This window comes from Mustela nigripes, chromosome 6, assembly GCF_022355385.1.
Source record: "Mustela nigripes isolate SB6536 chromosome 6, MUSNIG.SB6536, whole genome shotgun sequence".
Classification (NCBI taxonomy): domain Eukaryota; kingdom Metazoa; phylum Chordata; class Mammalia; order Carnivora; family Mustelidae; genus Mustela; species Mustela nigripes.
The window spans coordinates 10477195-10503244 of record NC_081562.1 but is presented as its reverse complement, the minus strand read 5'-3'; the positions used below and the strand labels follow the sequence as shown (position 1 = coordinate 10503244).

The 26050-nt window shown below is 57.5% G+C and overlaps 1 long non-coding RNA gene across 1 annotated transcript; it reads right to left on the bottom strand.

Moving 5' to 3' along the window:
• On the bottom strand, nt 1–23703 carry LOC132020465 (uncharacterized). Its single transcript, XR_009404974.1, has 5 exons — nt 23460–23703; nt 22862–22973; nt 11237–11377; nt 1075–1244; nt 1–400 (listed from the first exon to the last, which is right to left on the bottom strand). It is a non-coding gene; the product is annotated as an uncharacterized LOC132020465 (long non-coding RNA).
• Nucleotides 23704–26050: the final 2347 nt, after the last annotated feature.

Below are 26050 nucleotides of genomic sequence, written 5' to 3'. Positions count from 1 at the left end.
GTGTTATATTAGTTTCAGGTGTACAATATAGTGGTTCAACATTTCCATACAACCCTTACCATGCACGTGCTTTCATGGTACAAAACAGGCCGGGGCCATTGGAACAGGAAAGATTCATGGGGGCAAGAGAGTTGAAGAGCTGGGAAGCCTTCTCGGAAGAGGCACCCAAGAAAGATAAGCTAAGTGGAGGCCAGGAGGAGCTAGGACAAGGTGTGACAAGGCCAGGTACTTCTGGGATTCCCGTGGGCCCCAAACACAAGCCCCGGCGGGCCAAGAAGATACAAGTCTGAGGGAGGCTGGGCCCTAGCAGGGGCCGAGGAGCAGACACAAGACTCTCTCGAGTCTCTGAGACCATAGTGCCTCTCGTCATGAAGCTCTGACTGGGGATCCGGAGACGTGGCTGCAAAACAGAGGCCATCCCTGAGCAAGGGAGGAGAAGCTTGGCACAGGACGCCCTGGGATGCAGTGGGAAAGAGCAAGGGGGCTCTGGGAAGCAAGCGGGGGGTGGGGGGGGCTGCCCTGTGCCTGGGGAGTGGGAGCCCTTCTGGCCTGGTAGCCCGGAACTGGCCCTGGGGGCCTAGGCCCGGATGCCAGCAGGCAGGAGGGGGGGGGGGGGGGGGTAGCCAGGAGTGCAGCGGCAGGTGTGAGGGCTGGAGAAATTGATTTATTAGGGACAACCAGAGAAGCTAAATATGTTTGCTGGCTCAGCGATGACTCAGGCATTCCCCAGGGGTCCGCAAAGTGTGAGCATCAAAGAATCACAGAGAGGCCTCCTCCCACCCTGGCTGCCAGCTTTGAGCCCCTGCTTCCCCTCCATGAAAGCCCCCCCCCCCACCCCAATGCCCTGAGGGCCCCGCCTCCCAGGGGCAGCAGACACCTCACGTTCCACCCAGCCTGCATGCTCCCCCCACCCTGTCAGACCTCCCCGGGATGGCTGAAGAAGTAAGACACATCTAGGTCAAAGTCCCGGCCTTGCCCCAAATTTCTGTGTGATCTTGGACAAGAGGCCGACCCTCTCTGGGACACACAGTCACCGGAGAAGACCAATCCTCAGCAACAGCCCTTCCCCCTCACCCCGTCTGGCACTGTCAGTACCGCCCCATCCAGCTTCTTCTAGGCAGCTGTGCGCACGGCCTCCTCTTCCTAAAATCCAACTTCCCTCCAAGAGAAGAGCCAGATTCCACAGAGGCTCCTTGGGGGAGAACATGCTCTTCCGGTACCTGGTTCCAGGCCAGCCCTGGGCTCTGGGAGAAACATGGATGCGTCAGAGGCTGAGGCCAGAGGCCAGGAAGAGAGAGGAGGGACAAATGACCTCCCTGAGGGGCAAAACACTGGGAGCTGCAGGGAGGAACAGGGGAGAAGGGCCCATAGGTGTTCCTCCCTACACCTGCTAGACAGGTGGGGAGGGGGCAGTCCTGATCAGTTTCCCCAAGTCCGGAAACTCCTGATGAGTTTCCCCAAGTGGTAGTGTGCGGGCTGATCACAAGGACAGTGAGTCCAGTCCAACATGTCCCCTCCACAGATGTTAGCTGCCACTCTTGGATTCTTGGTGGGGGCTTCCTTACAAAGCTGAGAGCAAGGGTACCCTTACAGGTGCCAGGAGCTGCCCATGCCCTCCTTGCAAGACCAGCTAAAGCTCTCCTCCTACAGGAAGTCCTCCCTGACCACCCCAGCCCCTTAAGACTCCAGAGATGTCAGAAAACAGGTGTGCTAGTCCCAAGCCTCCGAAGGAGACCCAGCACCTGCTTTTGTCCTGATCTTAAGTGCTCACAGTTTTGGCTTTTGGCATGCAGTCTTGTGGTTTGGGGCTGCAAATCTCAAGGTGGGTGGGGGAGGAGGGTATCAGCTCAGTTCTGCTGCAGGACTCCAAGGTCCCCAAGCCCTCTCCTCCTCCCCGTCTTCAGCTTCTGCCCAGGGACTTCCACCCTCGTCAAGGGGATGCCTGGGCCTGTAAAACCATCTTTCTCCTTCCTCGTGGGGAAACTGAGGCTCCCGGGGCTTAAGGGACATGGCCAAGGGGTGCCCAACGTGGAAGACAGAGGCAGAAGGTACCAACACGTACTGAGAATGCCTCCTCTCATTTGCTTCTCTCGGTAACCCCCAAGGTAGGCAAGGTCATTCCCATCCAACAGATGAGAATGTGGAGGCTCAGCGAGGTTTTGACTTGCCCAGAGTCACATGGCCCAAAAGTAGCATCTGCTCCACTTGCTCCCACTGAGCTATTGAGGCTAAGAGGACCAGTGATCCAGCAGGGAGTTTGTGGCTGCCCAAGAGGATTAACTCCTTGACCTTAACAGTCCCTTTGATCCTCTGAAGCGAAAGCTTAATTCCCTTCTCTTCCTCCTCCGGATTTTCATTTAATGAATAAGAGCCCAGAGAGGACCCCGCTTTGACCCCAAGGAAGTATTTTTTAATAAAATGTCCCCTATTTTAAAAATACTAAAACAAACTCATTATAGAAATGTTGGATAATGCAATGATCAGGAAGAAAATAACTTAGCTCAATAATTCCTCTCCGTGATCAGTCTAAACACTTCCGATTATTGCCAGCACACCTGCAAGGTTTGTGTGTTACATCTGTGCAAGGCCGCGGCAATTACTAGTCTGTAACATGTGTCTTTCTAACATCACGGGCTTCACATTCCCCCACGTGTAGCAGTCAGGGCAGGCTAGGTTATGCCATGTAACAGATAACCCCAAAATGTCAGTCGGTTCACACACAAGAGTTTACGCCTTGCTTGCACGGTCTGCCCAGTGGGCGGAGGGGGGTGGCTGGGGACCTCTGCTTCTCAGTCACACAGGAACCAGGCTGAAGTAGCCCCATCCCCACCCAGGCTTCCAGGAGCATCACCTGGTTATGACACATCAATTTGGCTCACATTTCACGGGCCAAAGCAAGTCATATAACCACCTAACTTCAAAGGGGATGAGAAGGACCATCCTCCTACCTGCCCTTTGAGAAGAGAGAACAGAAATTCTTTGACTGCAGAACAAGTCCCGACTACAACTAGGATGGCCAACCGTCCTAAGTCCTTGGGGCCAATGGGTTTTCTAGAATACGGGACTGTCAGCTAAAACTGAGGATGTCCTGGGAAACCAGAACACGCCGTTTCCCTTCACTGTTCCACGCCTCCCAGGCTTCACAAACTCGCTTCTCAATGACCATAGACCATCTAGTACTGGAGTCCAAGCTTTTCTCCCCTAATCCCCTACTGTTGGAGACTTACATTGTTTCCAGCTGTGCACATGGTTACGTTGTCTAAAAAGCATCAGGAATAAAACCTGGTCCAATTACTGGCCATTTACAGGCTCGAAACACCTGCTGTCCGTGGGTATTTCAAAAGGGTGGGGTCAGTCTAACTTGTCTTCTGTAACAAGAGCTAGGGCCCCCTTCTGGCTGCTCACCTGGAGCCCGGAGCCCAGAACACTAATTTTTTTTTTTTTTTTTTTTTTTTTTTTTAGATTTTTGTTATTTATTTGACAGACAGAGATCACAAGTAGGCAGAAAGGCAGGCAGAGAGAGAGAAGGGGAAGCAGGCTCCCTGATGAACAGAGAGCCCAATGCAGGGCTTGATCCCAGGACCCTGAGATCCGGACCTAAGCCGAAGGCAGAAGCTTAACCCACTGAGCCACCCAGGCGCCCCAGAACACTGATTCTTGAATCACAGCATCACAATCACCTAGAGGGCTTGTTAAAATGCGAAGAGTTGGGCCCCACCCCCAGAGTCTGAGTCAGTAGCTCTGACATGAGGCCTGAAGCCCAGCATTTGTACGAAGTCCCCAGGTAACACCAATGTCTCTGACCTGGGACCGCACTCTGAGAACCCCTGGCCTGGGGGTTAAATGTCCCTGCTTGGCAGTGGGACAGGGGATTTTGCTCAACTACTCTGCAGCTGTGTAACCAGGGCAAATTACCTAATGGACTGCTCTCAGCCTCAGTTTCCTCCTCTGTGAAGGGGGCCATTGTGGGGACTGAGTTCAGCTAACGTTCACAGAGCTCTGAAAGGCGCGACACTAGAGTTCGGTTGAAGAGAGTTTGATTCGCTGGGGGATTCAATAACTTCATGTTTCAAAATATTGGTGAATTTGAATGGAATTGCACTTATTAAAGTTTGCATGCCTTGCATGTCTCTGAGTGGGAATGGATTTCTTTCCATGCGATGGTTAAGCACCTGTGTTTCTTTCGGGTGTGAATTGTCTGCTCCTGCCCTTTGCCTGTGTACCTGTGGGGTTCTCCGCCTCATTACAGAGCGAGACAGCAGACGCCATAGCTGTTCTTCTTTGCTACAATGATTTTTCCAGGGCTGCTGCCTGCCTTTCTACAGGGGTCATTTTTCTGGCTAACAGAGTGGACAAATCCATCTGACTTTCCTAGTTTTATTTCTCGGTCAATTTTAAGCCGAGATGGTCTCCCTTCTCCAGAATGTGAAACATATAAAGGAATTGGATTTTGAGTGATGGGAGAAGGATGTCCTCCAGCTCACCTTAAACCCTCTGCTCACCGCACAGGGCATAGGCAGGAACTGGGGGTCTCAGCACTACCTATCCGCCCCCCAGCCTCAGCCCTGCCCCATAGATACACAGGCAGAGTGTCTGTCTCCCCATCCGCAGAGGCCCCCACTGGAGAGGCATGGGGAGTTCAGGATGGGAAGGGGTCCCTGGAAGTCCAAGTGGCCTACCCCACCCCGCCCCCCACCCCAGCCGGAGACAGGAGTAGGAAGGGCGTGAGAACCAGCCCCAGGCGTTAGTAGCCTCAGGTTCAGATTTCTCTGGTGTTTGCCCTGTGGGCTTTGCCTTTGCGGGTCTCTATCTTCTCATCCATAAAATGGGAGTGATGAGGGCCACATCAATGGAAATTTTTAAATCGATCAAGAACCTCAGTGCGCTGAGCAGAGTGCTGGGTGCCAGATGCACACTGAATAAAAGAACGTGAGGTTATGCCTCGTCCTACTCCCACAGGCAGGGCGTGGGACCCCAACCTTTTCCTCCCTTCGGACTGAAAATAACCCGCACCGCGGCCCCCAGTCCCCAGCACCTCAAAGCGCAGACCCTCCAGCTGCAGCTCCGCCCGGCAGCCCAGGCTCCCTGGAACCTCTTCCCCTCCTCGCGGACTTGGCGAGGATAGGGCGCGCTTACGTTTGGGGCAGCAGTGCGGGAGGGACTGGACACCCCAGCCTACCTCCTCCACACCGGGCCCCAGCGCCCAGCCAGCAGCAGGCGCTCACTCCGGGCTCCCGGCTCCCGCGCCACCGCCACCGGGGCTCTCGGCTCCCGCGCCACCCGGCCTGCCGCTGGGGCCTGATTTCCATAATAATCAGCCACAGATCTTCCCTGCCAAAGGCCTGGAGGCCCCCCTGCTGTCGCCACCCCCCAATCAGGGAAGCTCCCCCGGGCGGGCGGCGCCCACGCTCCCGACCACCCCCGCCGCCCCGGAGGGAGCCTCATTTTTAAAAGCTTTCCAGAAACCAAGAAACCGAGAAACCGTTGGCGCTGGTGGCAGCTGGGAGACACCCGCGTGAAGAAGGAGGGGGGCTGAAGATGCGGGAGGCACAGAGGCAGAGGCGCGGAGCGGTGGAGACCAGGCTCGAAGAACCCCGGTGGAGAAGGGAAACTGAGGCCGCCAAGGGAGGAGGTGCCTTTCCAGGCCTGCTCTCAGGGTAGCCTCACTGTGACCCTAACAATGGAATATTTTACTTTACAGATGGGGAAACTGAGGCCCGGAGTGGTTTAAGGTCTTCCCACCTGGTGAGGGGCTGGGCAGGGACCCCCTTCCAGAATGGCTGATCCAGAGTTCATGGCCTACCGGCCCTGCCTCCTCCCCCAAGCCTAGACGCCTGGGAGCGAAGTGCATCCTGGAGGGCTGGACCATGGGACAGACTGAGCAGAGCCCGAGGGAGGGAGGCAGAGGTGGGGTCGCAGCACATGGAGCCGGAGGTCCCCAGTCTTGCAGATCCAGATTGAAAACTGGACTCTACCACCTCCCAACCACCGTGGCCTAACTAAGCCCCCAAGCCAACAACTGTTTTGGGACCACCTGGAACAGAGCATGGTTTTTACATTTTTGAATATTAAACAAATTGCTTACTAAAATCGTCTCCAAGATGAATATTAAATAAATATATGTATATATCAATATATATTTATAATAAATAAATATTCAAAAATATTCCGAATTCATGTTCAAAATAAATATTCATCATTTGAATATTTAAAAAATCAAAAGAAGAAGAATATTTCCTGACACATGAAAGTTATATGAAATTCAAATCCCAACGCTCATACAGCTTTATTAGAACACAGCCATACTCATTCATTTTTGCTCCTGAATTCAGCTGCCTTTTCTACCACAAGGGCAGGCTTGAGTCTGGTTGACAGAGAGGTATGGCCCCCAAAGCTGGAAAAAATTTCCTACTTAGCTCCTTCCAGAAAATGTTCGCCCACCTCTACACTTAGGGGACAAGTGATAAAGTCTCTGAGGTTCCGTTTCCTCATCCGAAAAAGTGGGAACGATATTAAATGAAAATTAAATGAGAAGACCAGCAAAGCACCATGCATGCCATTAGTCCTTTCTACTCCCCCATTGGGAATAGCTTTTATTTTCTCCTAGCCCTGCTCCTTACTGCCTCCCCCATCCCCAGTCACAGTGCCCTGGATCGATGCTCCTTGAGCTCAGAGTGTCCCCCCCCAGCCCCTAATTCTACGCTTGCTTCATTCCACGCTCACCAAGCTGAGCCCCCAGCTGCCTAGCCAGTCAGTGAGCGAGCCTGCTGGTTCCATGTCCGGTGCTCAGCACAGTCCCAGGCACACAGCAGGTGCTCAGCAAACACTTTCTAGACGGATGGATGGGTGGGTATCTCGAAGTTTTCTCCTTTCCCCCATCACCTCCGCTCTGACCTTCACCATCACCTGCCGGGTCTCTCTGTCCCCCTGGAGTTCTCTCCACTTTATCTCCTACCCTGCAGACAGGGTGACCCGCCTCTGTCATGCCTCTCCACCCCCTGCTCCTCGCTGTCTTACCGGAAACCCAAACCACTAGCAATCGCCTAAATCCAAGATCAAGCCTCCCTCCAGGCGGGGGCTCATGCTGTTCCCTCTTGCCTGGAATTTTCTTTTTTATCTCCAGTCCAGGGGGCCTCTGGCACCCTCTACTGGACCCTCCCAAGACCCGTTCTGACCCTGACTCTATAAAACGTTTCCGGATCTCTCACCCACCTCCACTGCCCCCAGTACACCAAAGCTCTCCTGCACCAGTGGGCCTTCAGGGCGATGCATTACGAATATGCATGAGCGTGAATCCATGAATATGCATTCTCCTGGTGAGCCCTGGAGCCTCCAGAGAACGGAGAGTGTGACTGGTATTTCTGTATCACCAGTCCCAGCAAAGGCACAGCCAGAGAAGGCTCTAAGGACGTGTTTTATAAATGAACCAAGGAAGGAAGGCATCGGTACAGACGGCATCCAGCCCGTTGTCCCTTGCTCAACAACCAGTGGCTCTCCAGTTCTCTATAAGGCCCGGCCTCCATGCCGGTCTCCAAGTCCCCAAGACCCATATAAAGTGCCTCTGATCCATTGCCCGGCCTTGTCCCAAGCTGCATCCCCCAGGCCTATCCTCACTACAGTGTCCCAGGCTCCAAGCACTTGCGCGTGCATTTCCTTCCCCTTTCCCTCCTCCTCTTCACTCACCCCCTTTTGTGCCTATGGGAACCCTGACCATCCTTGGAGAGCTCACAGAGCTCGGGGACCAGGAGCGCCTGAAGTAGGGGGCCAATGACTCTCACGTTGCCCAACCCCACCGCGAAAGACAGTGGCAGGAGGACTTGGGTCCGGGGTGAATGAAGCCCGTCAATGTCTGCCACAGACACATCAGTTCACCTCTCCAAGTGAAATGGAGAATAACACCCGCCCCAGCGGGCCACCGGGGAGGTTAGAGACGCTGCTGTCTAAGGTTTCCAGCCGCCAGTAGGTGTTTGATAAAAAAGCAGCTATGTCCAGTCCTGCTTGGAGCCCTGCTGCCCAGAGAGGAGGTGCAGGGAGCAGACCTAGACCTCCCCACAACCTGCAGCCCCGACCTCTGTCTTTCTCGTTCTCTCCCTCACCCCGACAGCGCCTGCAGCCAGCGACGGGTGCGGCTGTGGACAGAATGCCAATGAGGCCCTAAGCAAGCCCATCGGAGAAGCTGAGGCTGGAACAAGGCTCCCAATGAAGTCTGGGCTGGACAGGGACAGGGCAGGCAGGATGGAGGCAGAGACGGGAGAGGGGCAGTGGCTGGGTAAGAGTCCTGGGGGAAGATGAGGCGGCTAGATAGGAGAAGCGCTGGGGTTGCCGCAGGGTGTGGGGTAGGCACTGGGGAGGGGCCAGGCTGGGGCAGGAATCTTTGACTCGAGCAGGAGGGCTGGGTTTAGGATGGAGACGGGGCTGTGGCAGGGATCAGGACAAAATCACCTCCAGTCACCTCTGGGGGCAGGAGAGGACTCTGTGCGAGAGTAAAGGGTCCTCCCAGGCCAGGGGACAGAAGGAGGCGGTTTAAGGAGGAGCTGGGGAGGAAGAAGGAGTACAAGAGGGGAGCCACTGACCTTGGGTCATGGGGACAGCCCCGCCTGTGCCAACCTCCTCCTTTTGGCAGGTGGCACCAGTGTGGCACAGGGTGGGGGTCGTGCAGACCAAGGAAGCATCCAGACCCCAGAAAAGGGAGCAGTCAGAGTCCAACCAGCCTATCTCCTGACCCACAGAGGACGCAGGAGAGAGGGGAGTGGGAAGGGGTAAGATGGGGCGCAGGGTTTGGGGGCTGACAAACCGGACAGCCCACTGCCACGGAAGGAGAATCGGACCCCAGCCACATACCCTGCTCATTCCACACCCTCCTTGTGTGAAGGCCAAAGCCTCCCCACCCCGGGATGCTTTTATTTCCCCATTCTGAGCCCGAGGCCTCTCAGCCCCAACTCATCCTGCATGTCCATGTTCAAGGACTCTCAAAGCCCTCAACCACTCCAGCCCTGACTTCCCCCAGCAGCAACCAGTCTCTCTCTCCCTTGCCCTCAGGGCTCAACACGGCCAGTTCCCTTCTGGTGGTCCAAGGTCCAAGGGTGCATGCTGGGGTGCCTACCCCTATCCATGAGCTGAGTCCTCACCAACATCCCCGGGAACCGTCATAGCCTGGTGGTTAAGCTCATGAGCTTGGGACTCTACTGGACCAGGTTTGAGTCCCAGGAGCTTCCTTTTCATAGGGTAGGTGCTTCCTAGCCCCGCCCCCACCCCCACCCCCACCCCCGCCCCTTCCCATTGCATTGTAGCTCAGGACACACACAGAGCAGGGACCCAACCATGGCCCCCCCGGGGCTGAGTTGAGGGGCCCTCCTGTTCCCTGCGGGGCCCCTCAGGTCTGAGAGGAGTCCTAGGTATCTACCCTGCCTGGGCTTCCCAACCCAAACCCAGAGCTGTCCAGCTTGGGAGAAAGGCCCATTGCTCATTCCCCTTGAGTCTCTGCGAGTCGGGCAATCAATCCGTCACCATGGAAACCAGCCCTCCAATCAGAGGCAGGCGCTTCCAAAACGCGCCAGCGCCACCCACCCACCCATTCAGGCCAGGCTGTGCGGGTCTCTCACCTAGGACCGCTCTGTGGGGGATAAAGGGAGACCTGGCATAATCTGCGGGCACCTGCCTGCATCCCGACCATTCTGGGGTCCCAAAGAAAGAACATTTTCTTGGAGGTGGGGAGATGGACCATTCTAGCTGACCTCCTGATTTTTACAAGCTTCACTCCCATACCTGACTCCCCTCAAGGCTCAGAACAGACCTGTTCTGAGCAGGGGATCATTAGCCAGATCTGGCGGGGATCATTAGCCCACTGGGCAGAAGGGGAAGCCGAGGGAAGCCCTGAAGGGCAGCTGGACATACACCTCCTCCCCGAGCCCCACATCTCCACCACCCCTTCCTTCCAGGCCAGAGGAGTGGGAGCAGGAGAGGGGTGGGCAGAACTCTTGGCCCCATTATGGCCAGAGCCGGCTTTCCCACCAGATCCGCGTCTGCCACACACAGTGTCCATTAGTGCCAGGCCCACCTGGAACCATTAGCCAGGATCTATGGGCCTGCCCACCCACGCCCGGCCGCAGCCTCCAGCCCCAGGACCTCCTCCTGCGGTGTCTGCCAGCTTGGACAGAGCCCAGACTCTGAGTCAGAGAGCCCCAAGGCCAACAACCGGCCCGTTGCTAGCGAGCCTGAGCATTCCAGGTCAGCTCTCTGAGCCTCAGTTTCTGTTTGGAGAATGGGAATGATTACCCCTGCGGTAGGGCCAAACCAAGGACATAGAAACCTTAGCACAAGGCGTGGTGTGTGACTCATACTCAGTAAATGGAGAGAGGCCCCTGTCTCCACCCCTGTTGTCCCCTCTCGGTGCCCCAAACCATCCCTTGACGCTCAGCTAAGGCTTCCCAGGGGCCCCCTTGCTAAGAAGAGGAAGGAGGCAAATATTACAATCATTAATAACCAGCCCAGGCAAATGGAAGTTACAGGTGAGATTTGCAGAAGGCAAACACGTGTCCCCCAGATACAGCGAGGAACAGGCAGGATTTGAACCTGGGTCTGGCTGACTCAGACCTGAGTCCTGCCTGTGGTCACACACACCCTCCTGGCCAGGCCAGCCGCAACCAGAGCCCGTCACCCTGTGCCACTGTTGCCCAGCTCCCCACCATGCTCACCGGGGCTTAAAAGCTGGCTGCATTCCTGGCACCCAAGGCACCTGCCCCACATCCTGCCTCGAGGGGTGCTCGCAGAGCTACAAGGGGCAACAAGAAGATGTTGAGTTGCAAGGGGGCACCTGAGCTGGTAGCATGATGGGGAGGGTTCTGGAAGGAAGGAAGAGGTTATTTTCCTTCTTCAGGCTAAGGTCCTGACCCCACACAGTCACTCTTGCTGCCCACTGTTTGGGGTTTTCTCCTTTTGCCAGAAATGCCGCTTTACTGTGCCCTGTCTGCTAATGTCCAAGGATGCTGTGCTGAGAGCCCTCTGGCCCAGCGTCCCAGGCTTGGCTCTGCCAGGCCACTGTTTCAGTTTCATTTCCTCCCTCCCAAACCCATTGTTCTCTCTCCTGTCACTTTCACTGAGCACCTACTATGTGCCAGACATGGCAGGACACACATCTACTAATGGCCCAACCCCCCTGCTGGATTGTGTCTCTCTTAGAGACCAGGAAGGAGATAGAGGCACAGAGAGGTTAAGCAGATTTCTCAAGGTCACCCACCTGATAAATGCTAGAATCAGGATTTGAACTCAGATCTTCAAGTCTTCAAAGGTCACGATGTCAGCGTGCTCCCTGAAGGAAGGACGTGGGACCTCCTTGATGGCATCTGTCTCTTTTCCCTGCACGCCTTCCTAATGATTCCTGTAGGACAGGATGGAGCAACTTGATTCTGGCTATTATCATATTTCTGCTTCCCTTTTCCCTCTTCCCTCCTCCAGAAAACAAATTGATTCATCAAATTATACCTTTAATCTGTCCTGGGGAAGGGGCAGGATGAGCCTCAGTCCCCCCAAGGAGGAAGCAGGGCTGATAATCAGCCCACCCAGCCATGCACTGGGAATGCTTCCCTATGCTCTACCCTCCCATGATTAAACACTAATTGCCGCCATGCTCTCAAATTGAGGACTTTAATTTCCCGAAACGAAAAGTACATTTCAATCAGTTCCTCTCGGAAACCGTCCCTCCTAAGAGGAGCCAGGACCAGAACACAAGCTCTTGGAGAAGGAAGACAGATGAGCCTACTTCCTGCATACCTGCCACCACCCACCAGCACCTCCACGTCTATCCTTCCCAGGTGCCCCTGAAGGAGGGGGGGGGGTCCTGGGGTGGGGGGCCCAAAGTGTTCAAGGAACACCCAAGAGATTCTTAGAATTGTGGGCTCAGAAAAATGAGGCAGGGTCCCTGGCCCCGGGGTCAGAACAAGGATGGCCCAAGAGGGCACAAGGATAGTCGGCCACAGGCAGGGTGGCAGCTGCCCTCCTCCCCTCTCCCCAAGTCCCCCCTAGGTCAGTCTGGTCCTCCATGCTTCATCTCAGCTCAAGAGACTGTGTGGAGGCTGGCTGGGTAGGAGCTCAGTAGGAGAAGAGACTGAGAGGTGAGACAGATGGCCTCTCCTTTCTGGGTCTCTGTGTCCTTATCCATCCCAGAGGGAGCTGCAGAAGGGCTCAGAGTCAGGAGCTCAAAGACCCTTTGGTCTGTGCCTCCCAGGACCAGGACTAGGCCAGGTGCAGATTCCCCAGTTCAGACCCTGGAGGAGCTGGCTTACCGGGTCTGCAAAGGGGTTCTAGCCGCTGACAGTTTATTAAGGGCTCTCTAAATGACTCTAGGGCACAACTGGGGGTTGGGAACTGCTAGCTAGCCCAACCCCCTCAGTTACCAGGTATGAAAGCGGGGCCCAGAGAAGGTGACTATCTAGCTCAAGGTCAAAGAGTGAGCCAGAGGGCTAGCTAGGCCAGATGACCCAACTGCCCTTCCAGTTCAACTATTTCCAGGAAGGAAGTAAAGAGGGAAGGAGGCTCAGGTGCGGCGTCCACTGTCAGAAGAGGAAGTGTGACTGAGCCGTGGGAGGCCAAGAGCCCTCAAATTTCCCTTTGGGAACCACATTCCCTCAGCAGTGTTGGTTTTAGACTTAAGCAAGTTACTCCTTTATTCCTGAATGTAGAGGGGCTGGGGATTTGCACACGGTCTCTCGATGGTCCATTCTGGCTCCAGAATCCTCCAGCCAGGTCATGGGGAATCGCCATCGCCATCACCATCATCATCCTGACACACGTTTATTGGGCATTCACGAAGTCAGGCGCTGAGCAAAGCAATCGCCATGGCTTGCTCTTTTCTACTCTCTCAAACATCCTAAGATCTTATCCTCCTTCCCCACCGCACCCTCAGCGCTTCCAGAGGAGCCAAGTGAGGCTCAGGGACAATCAAGCAGAGATAGGGCGCTGGGGACTCGAACTCCACTGTGTGGCACTGGAGGCAACGCTCCAGGACCCTGCGGTGCACGGGAGACCCGGGGGGAGGGGCGCACCCCCGGCTCAGCAGGCAGCAGCCGGCGCCGGGGGGCGGCGTGGGGGGGGGGGGCTTCACAAAAGCACTGCGAGGCGGAGGCTGCCCACGGCCACCAGCCTGGACACTGCCCCACCGACCTGCAGCGTCAGGCATAGATCCCCTGGGAAGCAGGGGGAGGGCTGCAGGGTCCCCAGCGTTCATGGACCACCTCTCCTCCGAGCTTGGGGAATGGGGGGAAGGGGCGCGAGTGCACTGGGACTGACGGCAGGGGACACCCAAGAGGAGACAGGCGGGGCCCCTAAGGAGAGTAGCTCCAGAACATCCAAGGGGGAAAGGCTAGTTCGTCACCTGGTCCACTTCCCGTCTTCCCTTGCTTGCGTGCTCTCCACCGGGTTCCCAACACTAATCCAGAGGCTGGGAAGGGGTGGGGAGCAGGGGAGGGCGGGGACCTGACGGCCCCTAGCGCAGGATTTGGAAGGGGGCAGAGGAGGACATCCAGGACGGCGCGCCCACCCGCTCCCCCGCCCCCGCTCTCCCCGCTCCCCCCCAGCTCCACCCGCTCCACCCGCAGCGGAGGCGGCAGGAGACCGAGCCTCGCCCGCTCCAGCGCCTCCTCCGCCTCCCGCGCCCGCCCCGGCTGGCGCCTCCGTGCTCCGCTGTCCCCCCTCGCTCCCGTCGCGTCTCCGCTGGCTGCCCCCTCCGGGACAGCTACCCCCTCCCCCACCCCACCCCAAAACGATCCTCTCCCCTTTCCCACTAGTTTTTGGCGGTCGCTGTCCACCTCTCCAACCCTGCTGTGCTACCCTAGACGACTGCCTTAACCTCCCTGAGCCTTAGTACTGGCCTCGTGTATAAAATAGATGGAAGTGGGGAAAAAGATCGGAAGAGCCTGGTGATGGAATGGGTTAAAATGGGGAGGGGGTGTCTCTGCACATATTTTTTTTCCTATGCATGTGTTTGCATGTCTCTGCACAGATCCCCTCGTGGAGAATCGAAGTCGCTAGCAAAGCTGTCTGCCTTCCCGGAAGAGAGCCTGTTCCCCGGAGGAAGAGACCAGGAGATGGAGACCTGGTATTGCACGATTGTCTTTTAAATATTGAAATATATGAATGCATTAGCAATTCCAGTGACTAGATTAAATAAAACGCAAACATTTACAAAACTAAACTTTGGGAATACCCGAATCTGGAGGTGTTGGGATTAAATGAGATAATGTGTGTGAAGCAGACAGACACGCAGGACTCAGGCAACCGCCCCTATTTTGTCACTGCTGGTTTGCTAGCTCTCTCTTGCTGGCTCTCCATCTCTGTCCCCCCTCCTTGCCTCCCCCACCTTCTCCCAGCCTCTTCTCTGCTCCCTGCCTCTTCGGTCTCCCTCCCCCCACTTCTGCTCCCCGCAGCCCCTCCCGGAGCTGGAGAGGAGCACCTTGCCGCCCACTCCAGCCCATCTCCAGGGAGGGAGGTGAGGAAGTGTGGTGGTAGAGCTGGGCTGTGGTGTAGCCCCGGGAAGGAAGAGGGGCCGCTGGGCTGCCGGTCTGCCCACAGGATTCCCCTTGGCTAGGGATGCCCAGCCCGACTTCAGGGATAGCCCCCTCTTGGAGCTTGGCACGGTGGCGGGGTCCCTATTTAACCTTGATGGTTCATGAAAGGGTGGGAGGGGGGAAGTCAAAACAGCAGGCATAGCCCGCAGGGGGCTGCTAGAATGCCCCGTGCACTCCCTTCCAAGACATAAAGCCCCAGCTACACACACAGGCTGTCACAACATTGGGAGGACCCATCACACTGCACACTGCAGAGCGCCACCCCCCACCCCCACTCCCCCCACTGCCCCCCCTCTTCTCATTGACAGGCTCCTCCCCGCCTCTCCTCCCTGGCTTCTTCCAGCTCTCCCCGTCCTGATCTAGGCAAGAATGAACCAAGCTGGCAAAAAGTAATCCATCCTGGAGCCCAGTCTCAGATGGGGCATTATGGCCTCAATGCAGGGCACAGGGTGGGGCTGGCTTTCCAGAATCCAGGCAACAGCATCTCCCAGGGCTCTGGGGCACAGGACAGGGATCACCCTGGCATCCCCAGAAAACCAGGGCAATGGGGTGGGGCTGGCCTGGAACCCAGGGCCTCGATCTTGGGACTCCCTAGAAAGACCCTCCTCACTCCCTCCAGGCCACCACCCACAGTGCAGGTCTCAAGGGACCTGATGCTGGGCTAAATCTTCTTTCCCAGTGGACAGCTCCCCAGCCTGTCTCTGTTTATCTCTGTCTCTCTCACATCATTGGTGACTCCCACAGCCTTGAGGATCAAATTAAACGATTCCACTTAGGGTTCAAGGCCCATCAGACCCAGCACCATTGGGCTCCCTTGCATCATCAGCGGTACTGTCTATCAGGTCCCTATGCCAACCAGCTTATTCCTGCTTTCTGGAATGTGCTATGCGCTTTCTCTGCCTGAGATGTGCCCCCTGGCCTTCAAGGCACAGCCTCCTACCTTGGGGAGGTCTTCCAGAAGGTGCAAGCCCACCATCGCACCCCCATTTGGGAAGCTGATGGTGCTCAACTTCACCTGTGGGAGGAACCCCGTACAGTCTGCAACCATGGGTCTGTCCTGAGCTGGGGGCGTAGAGGCCGGGGTCTGACCCAGCTCGGAGGCTCCAGGAGCACAGGGACACGGTGACCGCAGTTGGATCCGAGGAATGACGGGCAACTGGGTCTGCCCAAACTTTGGCCAAGCAGGGTCCCGGCCGTACTCGGTGCCATCAGTGCCCAACTGAGAAACAGCCCCCTTGCCTTTACCTCCAGCCTTTACCAGAGACTGACAAGGCCCATGGGATGGGTCCCTTTAATAGGTGAAAGAACTGAGGCTCAGAGAGGTAAAGAGACTTGTCCAAGATCACACAGGCCACCATTCCTGAGCTTCCAGATCACCTGCCTTGCGGCTGCAGTCAGCTCCCAAGCCAGTTCCACGGTCCTGATAACAACCCTGCCCTGAATCAGTCCCCCTGGCTCAGGGGATCTCTCCTCCCTGTCTCCTATGAATTCTTCTGATCACCCTGTGTATGCAATCCAGGCCCCAGCCCCACAGCCCTACCCTCCTCTCACTAACAAGCCTGCTGCTTTCGCCTCCTTGATGTTCCCCAAGCTCACCCCTGAGCCATTTCATGTGCTGGTCCCTCTGCCTGGGACACCCTTCCTAAAGCTCTTTGCCTGGCTGGTCCATCAGTCCCTCCGCCCCACAGCCTCTTAGGGAAGCCTTCCTTGAGCTCCCATTCTGAGTCCAGCTTGCTCGCAGGTCCCTCATGAGGCCCTGGCGCTCCCTGCACACAATCATCTGATTGTTTATTTCATGTCAGGTGTTGCTGTTGGATCACAAGCTCAGGAATGCCAGGCAAACAGCACATGTTTGTCTCCGGCACAGCTATGGCTGTGGAACCCCAGCATTGGACACTGTGCCTGGGCATAGCCATCCTCGGTCAAAACTTGCTGAATGAATGAACAAATCTATGGAATTTGCAGATGGACATGTGGGTTGGGCCAGATCACATAAGGCTTTAAGTGTTGGACTAAGAAGGTGAGAAGGGCATGGGGGATCTCTTTCTACCTTCCTTTCCCTCACCAGACACCTGACTTGCTTATGTTCCCCCCCACCATACACACACACACACACACTGGGAGCAGAATCAACATGTTTCTCAGTAACTGTAAGGTTCCCAGCCATTCTGGCCCTCCCCAAACACACACAGACACACACTGAACCTGGAGGGCCTAGGAGAAGGACATGGGGACTGTGTCAGGAAGTGTGGGTCACCACAAAGCCAGAGCCCTGGATCAGGCTCTTCTTTGCCTCAGGCAGCCCTTAGGGCCATGTTGCTAGCTGCTAGCCTGTCCCCTCCCTTACCCATAGAGCTCTGGGGAGGGCTGATGTCAGCACAGCCAGAGGCGATCTGCAAGGTCTGTCTGGTCACCAGGTCAGCATCAGAAGAGAAACACTGGGACCTCCAAGGGGCCTGGCATTCTCTGGCACATTCCCAACAAGCCTGGGACAGCCAGGCCTCCCCCCAGGCAGAGCTGAATGGCCCCCTAAAGGTGTGGGCTCCGCCTTTAGAGTTTTCAACCCAGGACCTCTTAGCTCTTGCCTCTCTTCCTCCAGGGGAATGGGGTTCTGGAGGTGTGCCTGGCAAACTGGGACACTCACAGATATGTGGAAACAGAAGAGATAAGACAGAGGGATGGAGGGCTGGGGCCTGCAGTTTGGGCAAGCCCCATAGTCTCTCTGGGCCTCAGTTTACTCATATGTTGAAAGAGGTGATCCAAATACAAAACGATGAATCTTTAATTCCACTTTTGTGAGATGCCCAGCATTGGCAAATTCAGGGAGACAGAAAGTAGAAGGGAGTTCCTGGGGCTGATTTGGGGTGGGGGGAGAAGGGAATGGGGAGTTGCTGTCTAGTGGGCAGAGTTTCTCTTTGGAAGATGAGAAAGTTCTGGAGTTGGCCAGTGGTGATGGTTGTACAATAGTGTGAATGTGCTTAGAGCTTAAAACCGGTTAAAGATGGTGCATTTCATGTTATGTTACCGCAGTTAAAAACTACACACACACACACACACACACACACACACACACACACACACACCCCAAGTGGCCGGGCTCTACCCAGCAAGGCTAGCTGGGGTTCATACCAGGGAAGGTGGGGTGCAGGAGGAGCCCAGGCCCCAGAGATGAGCCAGGGGGACCCTGGGGGCTCTCCGGCCAACCTCATCGCCCAGCCTGTCGCCTGGCCTGCCCCTCTATCTGCAGTTCGCGAAAGCTCTTCCTTTCCTTAGGATGCCCCAGTGTAGACCACCAGATCCATTCCGGGCCCCAGTAGGCTCAGACACCCCTACAGTCCAATAACCTGGGCTAGGGAAGGGAAACCCGCCCCGATCCTCTCCTGCCCACACTTAAACCCAGCCCAGCACCTGGGGACTGTTCTGGAAACAGGCACTGCCTGGAGCCGAATCCTGTCCAGACAGGGCCCCCTCTGTAGGCAAACGCCTCCCCTCCTTCCCTTCTCCACTGAGACCAACCCGAGAATATCCTCCCAGCGAAGAAAGAGGCAGAGGACACTCCGGGAAAAAGCCAACTATCCCCGTGAGAAGCTGCTATTAACCTCCTGGGAGGCTGGAGAGGAGAAATAGCAGGGAGTGGGGCGCTTTCCCGGCCTCCCCCGCCGTGATGGAGAGCCGGAAGGCGGCTGTCAGGTGGCAAGTGGGCGGTGAGGCGCTTGGAGTCCAATGATTTCTGCCACAAATCCCCATCACCGTCTGGCGGCTGCCACAGAGGGAGCACCTGCTGGGTGCTCGGGGGCCTCTGTGGACACGGCAACCCTCAGGAGGCCGGGGCCATGGGCACTAGCCCCATTGTACAGATGAGAAAGGTGAGGCCCCGGGCAAACGTAGGCAGATCCACAAAGGTCCCACAGCTGAGAGATGCCTGCCTCCCAGACCAATTCTGTCTGAAGCTGACGTCTGAGAGACATCAAGACAGGTGGAGGGAGAGCGTGAACAAGAGGGATGAAGGGGAAGGAGACCTGCTCACTGTCCTCACCAGTGGCCACAGGGCCATGACGGCAACGGGAGTTCGGGGCTGAGTGGGTCCAAAGGGAGGCAGAGATGGAGGGCGGGAGTGAGCCTGCCTCTCAGGGTTCTGGCTGCCACAGGGGGGCCCCCTAGCAGCTGGAGGAGGGAGGAAGAAGAAGCACAAATGAGACCATTTAGGAGAACTCGCCCCACAGACAGATCACTGACAGGGTCCCCTTCTTGCGGGCGCTCTGTGGTCAAAACCACTTACAGCTTGCGTTGCCTTCATGGGAGCTCTGAGATAATCGGTCACAAAGATGGTGTTCCATCTGTGTTAGGTGGATCCTCCCCCAGCCTCCTGCCCTCAGCCCTACCACGCCGTGCAGGATGTGGGCTTGGGTCCTTGGAGGCTGACAGGTGGCACAGAGCAGATCAGGTGATGCAGTTCCATCTCCTGCTCCCAAACCTTCCATGGCTCCCGATGTCCTCCAAGAGAACTCAACTTCTCCTGTGCTTTCGGGCCCTTGGGATCAGAACCCCTCCCTCTATCCATCTTCCTCTCCCATCTTCCTCGGTCCTCCCCTCAAGCAGGGCCTGCCTCCCTACCCCCACGCCCCCTTCACTCCCCACCCCACCCCACCTCACCCCTCCCGCCCTGCACTTCCTGAGAGCAAGCCCGCCATAACCCCCTGGCTTACTCAGGCTGTTTCTTCTGCCCAAAAGCCTGGCCCACCTCCTTGTAGGAGCTGGGGAGAGGAAGGGTTGCCCTGAGCAGAGGTTCCAAATGCGATGAGAAAGGCAGCCCCTCCCTTCGTGGTGCCAGCGCAGCCCAGTCCTGGCAGCACACCATGGAGTGTGGCTGTCCCTCCCTGTTCCTCCCCTCCCCGGCCCCCAGATCCCACAGCTGCCCCTGGGTTTTTTCCACCCTGCTCCTCCGGAAATCCACTCAAATTTCTCCGGGGCCCAGGGAGCCGCTGGGCTTCACTGTTGATTTTTCACAAGTGATTATTGGCGGCAGAATTTGTCACCTGCACAATGAAAGGAAAATGAACCTTTCATCAGAGCCGGCCTGCGGAGGCTTCAAGAGCTGGGGAAGCTAGGTGTGGGGAGGGGAGGGGCGAGGGGAGGCATTCATCCGGCAGCTCCATGCCAGGCCTCGGCAGACAGATCCATTTCAAGCCCCTCCATCCCATTAGAGCAGGGAGAAACTGAGGCACAGACAGCTGGAGAGAGGACTCCCACAGCAGCTAAGGGACAGTCCTGGGCAGAGAACTCAGCCCGGTCCATCAGCTCCCTGTGAATGCCAGTAAGGTGGGTTTCTTGGAGTTAGAGTCGCAGAAGCTGAAAGAAATACGGCAGATAATCCACTTCACAGACAGAGAGACCGAGGCCCACCATGGGGCAGTGACTGGCCAAGGACACACAGCAAGGTGTCACAAGGTGAGACTAGATCTCAGGGCTCCCGCCCTCAGGCCAGCCCCCTCCCTCTGTCCAGGAATCCTCGGGCGGGCGTGAGGGAGGCCCAGCCCAAAGGTCTAGAACACACATTCCCCTCCCTACCTCCCCCTCCCCTTTTCTCCCCACAAAACCCGGGGCTCTGGGATCCCACCCCCTGGATACTTGTGGGACCACTTGAGCCTCAGTTTTCCTCAGGGGAACGGGATTCCCACCTGCCCGCCTTTCGGTCTGCTGTGACAACTCGCTGTCCAGGGCCTGGCACAGAGGACGTGAGCCTCCAAGCCCCGCCAGGCTGCCTCCAGCCTGCGGTTTCTGTCCATCTCTCAGCCCCCATGGCTCTGGGCCCATGATTTTTCCTCCTCTTCTTCCCCAACGGTTGGCCAATGTCCCCCTGCTGCTAAGCCACCCTGCCCCCTCCCCAGTGCTCCTGCTAACTCCAGCTGCCAGCCAGGGAGGGAGGGAGCTTCTCTTCCAGGGAACCCCAATCTGTGCCGCTCCCCCAAACCTCCAAGCCCTACCCTCTGCTGCCCCTCCAGATCTCCTCAATCCCCCTCCCCCAGCTCTTTCGGGCCTTCGCCTCCTCCCTCAAGCCAGTCAACCAGAGGGTGGGCAGAGCTGTGCAGGGGAAGGGGCAAGCACTGGGAGCACCTGCCATGGGGACGGGCCAGGCTCTGAGAACCACACTGAGCTCCCACCCCCACTGCATGGCCGCCCAGCCACCAGGCCCCATGGCTGTCTCCTAGACTGAGTGACAGGCACCTTCCTGCACTGGGCCGGCTGCAGCCGCCACCGCCACCACCACCACCACCACCACAAGACACACGCGCACAAACCCAGCAGACACCTCGCACACTTGTGCCAATCTACACACCCTCGCACGCACACGTCCATCACTCCCCCTGGAGTGCTACAGCCGCCACAGAAGCTCCTGGCACTGTTGGCTCTCCAGGACCCAGGAGGGACAGTGTCAGGAGAAGACAGACAGACAGACTGGCTCAGGGTGCCTTCTGTCACAGCCCAGTAAACTCTGCCTCCGCCTTTCCCCAGCCGGCTGCCTTTCTCTCCTGCTCCTCAAGCTGGTGCCTCGCATTCAGGGGAGGCCCCAACTCCTTAGCATGGCCTTCGAGGGGCCTCCTGAGCCGAACCCTGCTGCCCACCTCCTGGAGCCTCACCCAGCCCAGCCGCTCTAAGAGCAGGCCCCCCACACCTCCCTCCTGCTCCCTTCTTCTCCCCAGCAGAGCAGCAGGGGTTGAGGGGCGAGCCTGAGTGGGAGTCCCAGCGCTACCACTCCTGAGCTCTGACTCAACCTCTCGGATCTCTGTGTTCCCATCTATAAGGTGAGACCATCATGGTACCTGCCTCCCTGGGCTGTGGGATTTGTTCATGTGAGACCCTTAGACCCTTAGGCATCTAGCACCTAGTAAGCACTCGGTGAGGGCCACCATCACTTCCCCTAGCCCCCACCCCGTACCCTCTGCCAGGAGCCCCTCTCCCTGCCCCCTTACGGGGGTTGAACTGGCGTGTTACCCGTCCACACCGCCTCCCAGCTCCACCAGACTGTGAAGCGCAGCCTAGCCATCCCCGCTCTTTGCACCCTCTTTGCCTGTCACTGTGCAGTTTTCCCTGCCAGGAAACCCGCTCTGCTCTTCCCTCTCCATCACCATCACTAGCCACCTCCTCCGGGAAGCCCTCCCAAGATGCTCTTTGTGGTGGCCCTGGGTGGTGCGCAGGCTGGGGACCCAGGATGATCTGGGTTTGCTCCCTGACTGTGTGAACTTGGACAAGTTGCTCCACCTCCCTGAGCTCAGTTCCTCATGTGGAAAATTGATCAATAAATGCCAAAGTCCCCGGCACACAGCAGGTACGTAGACAAACCCTGAGGCACACACCTCTTCCCCCATGAAGGGCCCCCCAGTCCCTCCTTGACTCCTGGACTTGGCTGTGGCTCGCCTGTGGCATGGAGCTGCCCACCTGCCCCCTTGACCCCGCACTGCCCCTGGTGCAACGCTGAGCATTTCACATCTAGAACCCTCTACAGGCCAACACGACAGCCCATCCTTCCTGGGGTTACTGTGGGACCCTGTTTCTATTCAGGAAAGGTCTCAGGCCTGTGCGTGAGGTGGGCACTTGCCAGGGCTCCCATGCCAGGCCGCTGGGCCCCCCATGCAGGGTCAGGACCGAGGGCTGGCAGGGGTGGGAGTGGGGAGACTGTCCAGGCTGCATCTGGGGGCAGGGGCCGGGGGGCACCAGCCTGGCCAGGGCACGCCCTCAGGCCCTCAGAGCCCCCGGCAGCTGCTCTGTCCCCGCCCCTCTCCACCTACCACCTTCCTCCTCTTATTTCTCTCTGGAATCGCTTCTCCAAAAGTTCATTTGGAAAGAAATCGATTTCCAAGCTGCTTGGAGATGCAATTTGATTTTTCATCTGGAAGAAATGATGGTTAAGGAAAAGTTTGGAGACTTAATCACCGTGGAAGGCCATGGAAATAAAGAATTCCTCTGCCCTTGGCCAGAGACCACAGGGCCCATGGATAGCTCTCCCTGCGACAGTGGAAAACATGTGTGTCCAGGAAGGCGTGGGCACGGCCCCACGTGTGCACACGGCATGCGCACACGCTAGGCATGTGCACACGTGTGTGCACACTGCCCACATACACACAGCCCCCACTCAGTGAACAGCCCGTACCCACCCCTCAGGGGGCCTTGGCCACCTCTCTGCAGCCCCCTCAGCTGTGCAGGCCAGCGGTGGGTACAGTCACACTCCCTCTATACCCCCGGGTCTCTCTGCCTCTACCCACCCCAAACCCTCCGGCATGCTGCTCTGGGACCAATCTCACCTTCATTGTTTCTGGAAGGGGCTGACTTCCACGCTTATTGCAAAGGTACAGACGTTCACCGTCAGAGAGCTCAGCATCATTCCGCAGCCTTCATGGGCTTCCGATCGCCTGGCTGGACGAAGATCACAACCCAAACCATGGACACAACAACCTCACCTCCGGCCGCTGGAGCCCAGCTGTGCTCGGTATCCATCTGCCCCCATGGCCCCCGACAAACCAGGCAGCTCCTGGGCCTGAGCCTGGGCCGGCACCCACCATGTCATCAGGGAACACACAGAGTCCAGAGAGGCTGAGGGGCTCACCCAGTGCTGCACAGCTGGTAGGTGGCCATAGACAGGCACGTACACATGCACATATGCAGGTACACACGCTAGTCACCAGGCCTCTGACCTACCAACATCCATTCTTTTGCATCTGGAAGATTCCTCTTTGAAGATAACAGATTTCCTCGGAAAAGGCATGATGTCTGATACTCTAAGGCAGAGAACCTCCAAATTCCTTGAATCTGGGGCCAGAAAAAGCTCTAAACCAACGTCTCTACTATTCGAAGCCCCTTTATGACATTCTTGCCTGGGGTTATTGGGCCTAGAGAGCTTACCTGCCATCTCCCATCTCCTCTGAAGGTCACAGCAGTGTGATGGCCTAGAAAAGGCTAAGCCCTACCATCACAGAGGCCAGGGTCCAGATCCCAGCCCCGCCACGTAGCTGTCCTGGGGTTGGCCATGGGCTAATATACTTCCTGGGGACTTGGATCCTTAGGGTAGAACCAAGGCCAGCGAAGGGCTACGCCCTCGTGCGGGCAGGGGACCAGCCAGCGGGAGGACGGACGGCCCTGCCACGGACTGCCCAGCAGGGGAGAGCAGCAGAGAGGTGCCCATGCATGAGGCACAGCGCTGGGGACCAACCAGGCCCTCGGCCCAGATTCCCAGCTCCTGCCCCAGTTTGGCAGACCGGCCTACTTCTGCTCAAGGATACCGGGAGGTTCTGGAGAAGCTCCCTAGGGACCCTGCCCATCTCCACCTCCGGCCTCAACCCGGTCCTAGACCCACACGCCTGACTCCCCACTTTGCACAGGGTAAGCCCGGTCAGGGGAGACCCCTTCACGGACCTTCCTCCCTCCCAGGTACATCGGATCCCCTGGTCCCCTCCCCCTCTCCCTCATCCACCAGAGAATTACCTGGCATTTGTGCCCGGGAGTGGGGGTGAAGGGTTGTCACCAACGCTTGTGAGGCTCTGCATGGGAACACGTGTGAACTCATGCTGGGCTTACATCCCCCTCTCACCACTACCGACTTCTGCTAGCGGCTTTCTCCAGCCTGGAACATTCCAGACTCACCACCTTCAGGGTGTGATTATGCCCACAGCAGTTAAGGCTCAGCTTTTGAGTTTCTAAATAAAAGTCTGAAGCGTGTGTCTGTGCGCAGCCCAGAGAGGAAGGAGATGCTCGCCCAGTCGGTGGGCACAGAGGAAGCCCGCGCTTCCTGAGACACCAGATCGGGTGGGGGAGGACAGGCAGTTGAGAGTTAAGTAGCCATGGGCTCCTGCCCCTGAAGGACACCCCTGTGGGTTCTGGGACTCTGGGGGTTCCCCTAGCTCTGCCCCCCAGGGGCAGCAGCCAGCAGTCAAAAACACCCCTGGTGGAAGGACACAGCACCCAGAGGGCATGGCAGCGCACACCCGCCCCATCCCTGCCAGGGGCTGCTGTCCCATTGTCCCCGCCAGAGCCCCGCAGCCCAGACACACCCCAGGAGAGCAGGCGAAACCAGCACAATCCCTTGTCTAGAAGGGACCAAGCAGCAGAAGCATAGAAAAAGCGGGAACGGAGTGGAGGCAGGAAATAAAGACGTTTAGTTCCTGTAAACGTCATGTGAAGTCGTGGACTGAAGAAGTTTGCTTCCAGGAAGGTGACCTCAGCGGGGGCTGAGGGGAGCGTGGACACCCTGGGCCCAGCAGCTGAGTGAGTGAATGCCCACAACCCACCCAGCGTGGGCTGGGGAGCATCCTGAGGCCAGCCCAGGTCACGCGAGGGGCTGCAGGGGCTGGGCGGTCCCTCCCCTCCCCCGCTCTCCTCTCCCTTCTCACCACCAGCCAGCCCCTCTGGGGATGGCATGCCCCAAGGAGCCCCTAATCCTGTCATTAGTGATAATTACTCCAATTGGCACCAGGGGAGCCGGAGGGGACAGCCTTGGCACCCACCCCGGGCATCTACCCATCTGCCCACTGTGTCAGAATGCCAGGGATCCCTGTGAGGCCCTCCTGCCATCACCGGGCACAAGGCCCATGGGAGGTGGGGCGGGAGGCAGGCAGCTGCTGCCCAAGCACTTCCCCAGGGCCACCCCCTCACCCCGTGTCCTTCATCCCGCCCACCAGCCCCAGAAGCCTCTCCCTCTCATCTCAGGGTTCTCAACCTGCCTCTGCCCCTCGCTGTACAGCTTCTGCCTCCTGTTGGCTGTGTGACGCCAGGGAAGTTCCTTCCTCTTTCTGGGTGTTTCCTCCTCCCTTAAACCAGGGGCTGGATTTGATCGCCTTCCAGCTGCTTCATCCTGCAAACCCTCTTCCCACAGGGCTTGTGTCCACCTGCAGCCCTAAGGGTCCTATTGCTTCTTTCCCTTCCCCCTTTCCGGCCCCCCCCCCCCCGCCAGTCCCCTCCCTCCCCCCCCCAGTCCCCCTCCCCTGCCCTCCCTTCCCCTTTCCCTTCCCAGCCCTGCTCCCACCTGCCAGCAGTCTCCTCTCTCCCTGTCAATCAGACCGGCTCTGGCAGGGTGCTCAGAGAACAGGCTAGGGCACCCAGCTGGAAAATTGGGTGTCGGCGGCTGCCTGGAATCCTAATGCCCCCGGCCCTGCTCTCCTCCCCTCTCCCCTCTCCCTGAGCTGCTGGCTGGGGATGATCCCGCTCCCCTGCTGCTCCGCCTCCCCCAAGACCTGTGGGCACCTTTCACTTCCCTGAATGGGAGCCAATGCCCCACTCCACTCCCCTGCACCCCACCAAGCTCCTCTGTCCCCTCCCTTGAGTTCTGGCTATCTGGCTATGGGCAGAATCCAAAGCTTGGAGGAGAGAGCACTGGGCTGGTAGTCCCTCCCTGCCCATCCCACTCTGGGCCTCACTTTGCCCATCTGTAAAATGAGATTCCTCCTCAAAGCCCCACTGCATGGCCTCCACACCTTTCAGTTTTTTGGCCAAAGCAAGAG